The sequence below is a fragment of the Carlito syrichta genome, unplaced genomic scaffold, assembly GCF_000164805.1.
Source record: "Carlito syrichta isolate Samal-C Ts95f unplaced genomic scaffold, Tarsius_syrichta-2.0.1 Scaffold288003, whole genome shotgun sequence".
In the NCBI taxonomy this organism is placed as follows: Eukaryota; Metazoa; Chordata; class Mammalia; order Primates; family Tarsiidae; genus Carlito; species Carlito syrichta.
This window is the reverse complement of record NW_007232099.1, coordinates 621321-632415: the sequence shown is the minus strand read 5'-3', so window position 1 is coordinate 632415 and position 11095 is coordinate 621321.

The window sequence follows — 11095 nt, the reverse complement described above, 5'->3', positions numbered from 1 at the left end:
TATGTTTAACAGCGGGTGCAAAGACTTATCAACCAGAGGAGCCTCCCTGAGCTTTAATTCAAGGGTTTTTTGATGGGGGTCAGTAATGTAGGCATGCAGTGTCTGTGTGACTGAACTCAGCTACTCAGACTCCATTCTCTCAACACAGAAACAGATATTAACATACAAAGGGGGGGGCGACAAAAATTTGAAATTTATTTCTAAAAAAAAGGTCTATTTATTCTTACAAGTTTAATCATCAGTTACCTTCAAAGTACTCTCCATTGGAAGCAATACACATATCGAGATTTTTTTTCCCACTACTCAAAACAGTTTTGAACTCTTCAATTTTGATGCTTTTCAGTGATCCTGGTGATTTTTGTTTTACCTCTTCCATATCGCCAAAATATTTGTCTTTGAGGACTTTTTTTAATCCAAGAAAACAAACAAAAAAAAGGTCCCTCAGGATAAGATTGGGTAAATATTGAGGGAGGGGCATGGGGTCATGTTGTTCTTGGTCAAAAATTTTTGAACACCCAATCCAATGTGGGCAGGTGTGCTTGGAAATCACCCATAATGGTATGGACAAAAGTGGTGAAAGAATCTCGCTTACCAAAAGTCACTGAAGCCTAACATACCCTCTCACAGCAATGCCAGCTGGTACACTGATGCTGATGGGTTCCTAGAGCACTTTCTCAGAGGGGGAGGCCTGTACTACAAGGGACCTGCCCTCCAAAAGCTATTTCATTTTGGGAGGGTCGTAAATCACATTGTTAGTTTAGCATAAACTATCTGATCAAACTGGTAATACATGACGCAAAGCCCCAGGCATGCAAAAATACTCTTTTTTTCTTTTCTTTTTTTTTTTTTGAGTTAGAGTCTCACTCAGTCGCCCAGACTGGAGTGCAGTGACCGCTTCTGGCCACCGTAGCCTCGACCTGCTGGCCTCCTGAGATCCTTCCACCTCAGCCTTCCAAGTAGCTGGAACTACAGGCGCGCGCTACCACGCCCAGCTAATTTTTGATTTATTGTAGAGATGAGGTCTTGCCAAGTTGCCCAGGCGGGTCTCGAACCTACAGGCTCAGACAATTCACTCACTTCGGCCTCCAAAAGCCAAAATACTCTTATGAAGACTATTCTAAGAGCTAACGGTACATCTCCAAGTAGCTAGCCAAGGACCATACTGAAGACAGGGCTTTCTTTGGAATGTGCAGGGTTTGAACAAACCAGACCTGCTGAGCTGTCACTTTGTTGCACAGTTGTGATTATAGAATCTCAGTTACATTAAAAAATAATCTTTGCCATCTAGGGTTGTTACTGAAATACTTAAATGTCAATAATAGGATGCCTGAGTTTGCATCTAAATTATACTATGAGTAAAAAGAAGTTTTGGATTATAGATGAGATAAGATTAATCATTATTTTTATTTCTGAAACCTTATAATGACTACTTGGGAGTTAATATATTAACCTCTCTACTAAAGATTTACAATTTTTATAATATTTGAAAATATATATAAAATCAGTTAAACTTACTGGACTCCTTTTATATATATTTTGAAATTTTAATTCAAGAAGAAAGAAGTAGGAGGTGGAGGAGGAGAAAAGATAAAATCAATTTTTTTCTATGTAGTTTTCCTCTAGTATTTAAATAATACATAGTTTGATTTTCACAAGATCAGCTTTGATTTTCGCAAGACTGCAAGCAATGCAACTCGACTCATTTTAATTGATTGAGTATAAAGATGCTTGTTTTTTTTCTTTATCTAGTTATTTTTAGACTTTTTAAAAAAGTAATTTGTTTTGCTGAGATAACATTAATATTTCGCCCACCCCTACATCTGAAAAAAAAAAAAAAAGATGTAACTTCAGGGTAATAGCTCTTACTACCATCAGGCTTTGTTATGATGCTTTTAGAGTAAAGACTTTATTCTGAGTATTTCAAAGCCTTTATGAATATAAATCACCTTTGCTCTTTTCCACTTTCTTCTTCTCTCAAGTTTCATTTTATTCTTATCCTCATCAAACTCACAAAAACGCCATTTTGTAAATAGATGTGCCCAAAAAAGTAAATGCAAGATTTGCATAATTACTCATTCAGCTTTGACCATTGAACTTTAAGACCAACAACAAGAATATTCTAATTCTATAAGAAACAGGAGTCTAAAATAGCTTTAAAAATGTTTTCAAGTGTAGACATTTCTGTTTGCTAAAAACTTCATCTGCCCTCCCCACTTCCTTTTTCTCTTCAATGAAAGATATTATTAACTTGAAAAGCACATATAAAATAAGTATAGTTTGGCTTTGAAAATAAAATTGAAAGCAGCAGAGAATGTTATCTTTGTTGTAAGGATCTGTATGAGCTTTAAACAATTTGATGTGAAGCAGACTGCTCTTATATCCAACATTTGAACAAAGTTCATAGAACTGGGTTTTCTCAGGTTTTCTCATGTCTTCAGTATCATCTATATGTTAACTCAAAATATGAAATTATTCAAAATACAATGAACTAATTTTTGGAAATGATGGCACAATGAAGTGGTTGTTTAAAACTTCTCACAAATGATAATTATAAAAAATGATTAATTTTGAAAAACAATTATTTAAAGGAACTAGAAAGCATTCAAAATATAGCAGAAGCAAGAGGGGAGTTTACTTTTGAAAATTGAAGATAGGAGAAAAGCAATGAATGTCTGAATATTAGAACAACATATTCAAATTATTTTTAAAAGGATATTGAAACTGAGAATTCCCTATCTCATAAGCTTTGGATTAATATAAACTGAGAGAATCTGAAGCCAGATGATAACCTCTACAAGAAATACCAAAAGTAGGGTGTAACTCCAGAAGGCAATTTGGATTTTAGAAAGCAATGATAAGCACAGGAAACGGTAAATATGTGGATAAGTATAATATTTGTCACCAAATGTTCACCATTTCTTTTTTAATTTATTTAAAAGAATATAAATTATAAATATATAAATTATATGAAACTATTAAGCAGCTAATAACATACAGTTGACAACAGTGACACAAAGCACAAAACAGGGCAATAAATTGAAACATGCTGTTTTAAAGTTTCTATATTTTAACAGATGTACACGCAATATTAATTCTAAGTATAGTAGAGTTAAAGATACATACTTTAATTCCTATCCTTAAAATTAATTCAAAGAAATATAGATAGAAAGCAAACATAAAATATTAAATTCTAAAAAACTCTGATTAACAGAAAATAAGGCAGAAAAAAATGAGAAAAAGAGGAAAGAAGCAAAATGGTATATCAAAGAATATTTTTATTAACTATAAATAGACTGAACACCTAATCAAAGAGCAATGAATTTCAAACTGATTATAAAAGCAACAGGCAACTCTGTATTGTCTAACAAAGATAACACTTTAAATACAAAGCCTAATAGGATGAAAGTAACACAATAAAAATAATACTGTGTAGACAGTAAGCTAAAAAAATTTGAAGGGTCATATTTAATGAAGGGTCTTCAAAAACTTCATGAAAAATATGTATTATGAAAAAAACATATGCATGAATGTACATTTTTTCCACCAAGATAAAGTCATATTAATTGTTATAACATGTCTGAACAAAATCTAGTTTGAGGTACTAAAAAAGATAAGACATCATTTAAAAGAGGGCATAACAGAGCAACATGAATTCCACTAAAATGAAGTAAAAACACATCAAATATATGCTGAAGCTTGAGTGAAAGAATGGTAAAATCACTGATGACTTATAAAAAGTTTAAAGGGAAAATGTCTTAAAGAAATGAGCAGTTTATAAATGTATATCTCGCTGGGCTCGGTGGCTTGGCCTGTAATCCCAGCACTTTGGGAGGCTGAGGTGAGTGAATTGCCTGAGCCCGTGGGTCTGAGACCCGCCTGGGCAGCTTAGCGAGACCTCATCTCTACAATAAATCAAAAATTAGCTGGGCATGGTAGCGCGTACCAGTAGTTCCAGTTACTTGGAAGACTGAGGCAGAAGCATCACTGGAGCTCAGCAGGTTGAGGCTGCAGTGACTGGAAGTAGCCACTGCACTCCAGACTGGGTGACAGAGTGATACTCCAAATAAATAAATAAATAAATAAATAAATAAATAAATAAATGGATACCTCATTTTAAGAAAGGATGAGGTGATATTGAAGATGAAGTCAACAGAAGTGCACTATCCATGCCAATTTTCAAAGAAAAAAATTGTGAGTGCCCTAATTTAAGGGGACCAATTATTAACAGTAGAAACAATGGCCAAGACTATAGCTATCTAAAATGATTCAATTTACACAATTTTGATTAAAAAATTAAAATTGTGAAAGCTTTTCACTTGATGAACACCAAAACCTTACACCCATATATTCTGCAGTCAAGAGCTGAGCTATATAATAAGTCATAGGTGTCTACTTTACAGTCCTCATTTGAGTCCTTCTGACTTCTTTTTGTTTCCTAATACTTAAAAGTTTGTAAAGAACACCCATTTTTTGTTAGTTAATATAAAGATCTCTGTATTGACCACATAGTTAAATTGCTAGGACCCACAGTATTTTAGGTTTGGACTAAATGGTTGGTATCTTGCTTAAAAAGGCATCTTGAAATTGACGGAGCTTGTGCTGAGAAATGAAATTTGTATTTACATTTTTAATCCCATTTTTCCATGAATGTTTTGAAGTCTTCTTTTATCAGACAAAATAGACTGTGAGAAAGGAAAACTTATTAGAGACAAAGAGAAACTCTTAACAGTAATAAAAATGCTAATAAATCAGGAAAATAAAATTACATATGCATGTATGCCCATTAAGAGTAATTTAGAGCTAAAGGGGATACTAAAAAATCTGCAGTCATATTTGGGAACATTGGCACATTCAAACACAAGAGATTCAGAGAACCACTGCAAGACATTGGTAGAGAAGACCAACTCCTAGTCACATAGTAATACACTTACACGAAAAGTTATAAAAGAAAATATCCTAAGGGTGACGAGAGAATGGTCAGACTACTTATTGGAGAAGACCAATTAGAATAGTAGCAGACTTATTTACAGAAATACTACAGGCTAGAAGAGTCTGGAGTCCAATCTTCAATGTTCTCAAAGATAAAAAATTCCAACCAAGAATTTTCTACTCAGCTAAGTTAAGCTTCATCAACAGTGGACAATTCAAATTCTTCCCATACATTCAACCCCTAAGAGTTTAGGCTGCCTCCTGACCAACTCTACAAGAAATGTCTAAGAAAGTATTAAATACAGAAGGAAAAAAAAAAAAAAGAATGAAAGCATTCTTCCCAAGAATGCCGGAAAAAAAGATTGAAAACAGACACATATATCAACACAAAATTCAAAAGAAAACCAACCAACCAACCAACAAACAACAACAAACCCTATAAGACTCTCATGACCAGGATGAACTCTTACATCTTAATAATTAGCCTGAACATGAATGGACTAAATGCACCACAGAAGAGAGAAAGAATGGCAAACTATATTTTAAAAAATAATGCAATAATATACTCATCTTATCAGAATGGACATTCACAGAGTCAAAGTAAGAGGATGAAAAATAAATTTTCAGGTGAACAGAGCACAAAAGAGCACAGGAGTTGTTATCCTGATATCAGGCAAAAAATTCTTTACATTACCAAAATCTTAAAAAGATACAGAAGGTCACTACATAATGATAAAAGGTTCAATTCCTTAACAAGAAATATTCATCCTAAACATATATGTATCCAACATAGGAGAACCAACCTTTAGAAAACAGTTTCTAGGTAAACTATAAAAAGATATTGACTCTAATGTTATCATTGTTGGGGACTTAAATACCACAATAACAACCCTAGATATATCATCAAGCCAAAAAATCAACAAGGAGATCTGGAACCTAAGCTTGACACTTGACCAAATGGCTTAATGGATACCTATAGAACACTCCATCCAACAACCATAGGATATGTACTCTACTTATCCCCACATGGAATTTACTCCAAGATCAATCACATCCTTGGCCATAAATCAAATATAAGTAAATTTCATAAGATCAAAATACCGCCATGCACCATGTCAGACCACAGTTGAGTAAAAATGTATATGAATACCAACAAAGCTACTTCAAAATCCATAAAGACGTGGACACTAAATAGCACGATGCTGAACAACTCCTGGGTCAACACAGAAATCAAAGCATAAATTAAAAGTTTTCTGGAAATAAATTAAAATACAGACATCTTACCAATACCTCTGGGATGCCATGAAAACAGTACTAAGAATAGAATTCATTTCTTTACAAACACACGTCAAGAAAATGGAAAGATCACGAGTTAGCAGACTAATAAATCACCAAAGGGACATGGAAAGACAAGACCATGAAAACCTTCACCTCTCAGAGGAATCCAGATCACCAAAGTAAAAGCCCAAATACAGGACATAGAAGACAAAAATACCATAGAAACAAAATCAATGAGACAAAAAAACTGGTTCTTTAAAAGGATAAACAAGATTGATAGACCCCTAGCCAGATTGACAAAGAAAAAGAGAGGAAAAAGCCTAAATAAACACAATCATAAATGCAAAAGATCAAATCACAACAGACCCTGAATAAATACAAAAATTATCAGATATTACTATGCACACCTATATAGAAGCAAACTCAAAAACCTAAACAAAATGGAGGACTATCTGACATCACATAACCTTTCGAGGTTGAAACCAGAAGAAATTGAGACATTAAATAGGCCAATAAAAACTCAGGAAATCTACTCCTTCATAAGAAAACTACCCACAAAAAAAAAAATGTTCTGAGCCAGACAGCTACCCAACAGAGTTCTACAAAACATACAAGGAGGAATTGATACTTACTGAAATTATTCCAAGCAATCAAGAAAGACAGAACTCGCCAAATTGTTTTATGAAGTTAACATCACACTGATATCCAAACTGGGTAAAGACCCAAAAAAGAAAGAGAGCTTTAGGCCAATATCCCTGATGAACACAGATGCAAAAATACTCAACAAGATTCTAGCAAATCACATCCAACAACACATCTCAAAAATCATCCACCATGACCAAGTAGGCTTCATCCTTGGGATACAGGGTTGGTTCAACATCTGCAAGACCATAAATGTAATTAAATACATCAACAGATGTAAAAATAAGAATCACATAATAATATCATTAGACACAGGAAAAGCTTTCAATAAAATCCAGCATCCCTTTTTGATACAATCCCTTGAGCACAAAGGCATGGAAGGAACATACCTCAAAATTTGTCAAAAGCCTTCTCACCCTGATAAAGGACTTGGGCAAAGTCTCGGAGTACAAAATCATGCAAAAGACAGTTGCATTCGTATACATCAACAACAAAAAGGTAGAGAACCAAATGAAAAGCACAGTCTCTTTCACAATAACCACACACACACACACACACACACACACACACACACACATATACAATCTCAGCATCTTTCTAACCAGAGAAGTGAAAGACCTTTACAAAGAAAACTACAAAACATTGCTCAAAGAAATCCAAGATAGCACAAACAAATGGAAAAATATTCCATGCTTATGAATAGGAAGAATCAATAATGTTAAGATGTCCATCTACTGAAGACAATCTACAGATTTAAAGCAATACACCTTAAATCACCAGCATAATTCTTCTCAGACCTGGAAACAACAATACAGACATTCATATGGAATTTCAACCACAAATAACCAAAACAATTCTCAGCAAGAGAAACAAAGCAGCAGTTATCACACTTCCAGACTTTAAACTTTATTATAATGTTGCAATAAGCAAAACATTCTGGTATTGGTAAAAGAACAGGCATATAGACCAATGGAACAGTATAGATATTCTGTAAGCAAAATCTCAATATCTCAACCAACTCACCTTCAACAAAGACTCCACCAACAACCACTGGAGAGAGGAGAACTTATTCAGTATATGGTGCTGGGAAAATTAACTGACCACATGCAGAAGAATGAAACATGACCCCCTACCTATCAACATACATAAAAATCAACTCTAAATGGATCACAGACCTGAAGATAAAACCTCAAACACTAAAAATCTTAGAAAATGCAGGAGACACCTTTATGGAAATGGTAACTGGCAACCAATTCCTGATCAAAACCCCAGATACTCATGACATGAGAGATAAGGTAGAAAAATGGGAACTCATCAAACTGAAAAGTTTCTGCAAAGCAAAAGAAGCCACCAAGAAAGTAGGAAGACAGCCACAGAATGGGGAACAATATTTGCCAACTGTATATCTAACAAAGGTCTAATATCTAGGATCTACAACAAAGGCAAATGTACCAAAAAGGAAAAAACACACAGCCCTATTAAAAAGTTGACAAAAGATATGAATAGATACTTCTCAAAAAAAGTATACAAGCAGCCAGAAGATACTTGAAAAAATACTCAGCCTCACTAATCATCAAAGAAACGCAAATTAAAACTACACTGAGATACCACCTAACTCCACTCAGGGTGGCCATCAACAATAACTCAGAAAACAACAGGTGCTGGCAAGGATGCAGGGAAAAGGGAACAATTCTACACTACTGGTAGTAGTGTAAACCAGTATAACCTCTGTGGAAAACAGTGTGATGACTCCTAAACGATCTATAAATCAAACTTACATACAACCCCACAATTCCCCTTCTAGGAATATACCCAGAGGAACTCAAATCATACTATAAAAACTGTACCTGGACACGCATGTTTATTGCAGTATTATTCATAATAGCAAAAACATGGAACCAACTGTGCTTCCCATTGAAAGTAGACTAGATAACAGCAACAACACAAAAAATGGTACATATACATTATGGAATATTACGCAGTCATAGTGAAGGACAAAATTATGCACTTTGCAGCAACTTGGATGGGTTTAGAGTATATAATACTCAGTTAAGTGAACAAAAACAAAGAACTGAGTACCACATGTTCTCACTCATAAGTGGACCTTGAACAATTATCATATTACTATAAGAAAGGGATTGACAGCAGTGGGAAACTGTCAGGGAAGGGTAGAGGGGTACACTTCATCAATAATGATACCTGATCTCAAACTAGATGAAGTGGGGACCAAAGCGAGGCCCCATTACCGTTTGTATATCTAACCCCAATTGTACCCCACATCTTTAAATTTAATATTAAAATTTAAAATTAAAAAAAATAAGACTTAAAATACTAAGTGTTTAGTGTTTAAGGAGACGGAACAATTGTTGGAATATAGTAGAATGTTGTTGTTAGCAATGTTGTACTGGTAAATGACTAACAACCACTTCTCTGGGAGGACTGAAAACAAACAAACAGATAAAAAAAAAAACCCTATGCTTGTAGCATTTGATGATATCTGTGATGTGAATACTCTCAGTAAGGTCAATTTCAAGTTATACGGTAAAGTCACTAAACACCGAATTGGGGAAACCACACTATCAGCTTACCCCAGCTAATACAATATAGCTCCAATGTATGGCCACTTTTAGTCTATTTAATACATAAATGGATTGAAATTTGTAATGTTTATTTTACTTCACAGCTTTTTTGTTAATAGCAAATTTCTTTGTCAGGTGTTAAAGTAAGTTTAGTTTTATGGCACTCATTAATAGAATTTGAAACTCATGAGCAGATTTGTGTTACTTAAAAGAGAAAAATTTCCTGATAAGTTGAATTCCATGGATCAACAATACAGGTAGCTTCAGTCTTCAAAATATATCCCTTTATACAATAGTATGTTTAAAAAGAGAATGTAATGCTTTCCTTGACCCATTTTCTTTTTCCTTTATTAGCTTTCAAATTTTTTTAAAAAATTTTTAACTTTTTTTGTTTTTTAATTTTAATTTTTTTATTCTGATGATGTAGGTTACAGTTCAGGGTTAGGTACACAAGTGGCCACCGTACAGGTAAAACTTGGTACTCTTATTGATGTTATGTGCTCCCTCCGAACCCCGATAGAAAATCCAAATGACTTTACTTTTAACACACATCTTACTACTTCTCACAACACTTATACATACATCTGTACGTGAGCTACACCTTGGGTTATGACAATGGCCTTCTAACGTGTCTCTCTTCTTTTACCCTTGCTCTACTGTCATCTATTCTAAATACAGTCACCAATACTAGGTTTTTAAAATCTAAATCTGGTCTTGATACTTCTGCAGTTTAACTCCATTTGATGGTTCTGCCTCACATTCATGATTGAGGGCAAAGTTCTGACCTTGACCCACCAGGAAGCCCTACATGTCTGCAGAACCACTTATCCCTCTGACTTCACCTCCTGTTACACTTCCCCCTCACTTACTTCCCCAGTCCTGCTGTTCTGCTAATGTACCTGACACTTTCTACCTTAGGCTTTGTCCTCTGTCTGCAGTTCTCTTCTGGAAGGTTTTCACATAGTTCACATCCTTATATGCTTCATGTCTTTGCTCAATTACTTTCTCTACTCTCTTTAAAATTGCAAACTACTACCCTATTCCGACACTGTTTCTTCTTCCTCTCTTCCTTCCTTGTCTTATTTTTTCCCACAACAGTTATGGCCTTCTAATACTTATATTTACTCATTTATTTTATTATCTGCATCTTATTTCCTCATACAATATAGGCTCAATGAGGGGTGGAATTTTTGCCTGAGTAGAACACCTATAACAATATCCTATGCACAATAGATGCTCAATGCTAATTCTTAAATGAGTGAATTGAAATGTTAATATTAAATCATCATGCATTTAGGAGACAGCTAATTATGATCCCTGCCTATTTTCATATTAAAGGACTACTTTTGTTGTCTAAGATACATTTTTCTGAAGGGAAATGTTTATGGAAAAGTTTGTCCAGGAAGAAAACTGCCCAAATCTCTATTTCCAAACATGGAACAAGAAAGAAATTATAAAAGGCTAAGTTACTGCCATGGAATTTCATACAGTCTAAAAGTAATTATTAGGACCTTTGTGTATACCTAGAAATTATTTTGATTAATTTTTTGTTAATTATTCTATATTTAATCTATTTGTTAATGTCATCAAATATTCTAGGGTAAATATCATTTCATTACTAAATATTTCTTTTAAATCAATACATGGTGCTCTGTGCTTGATACTTG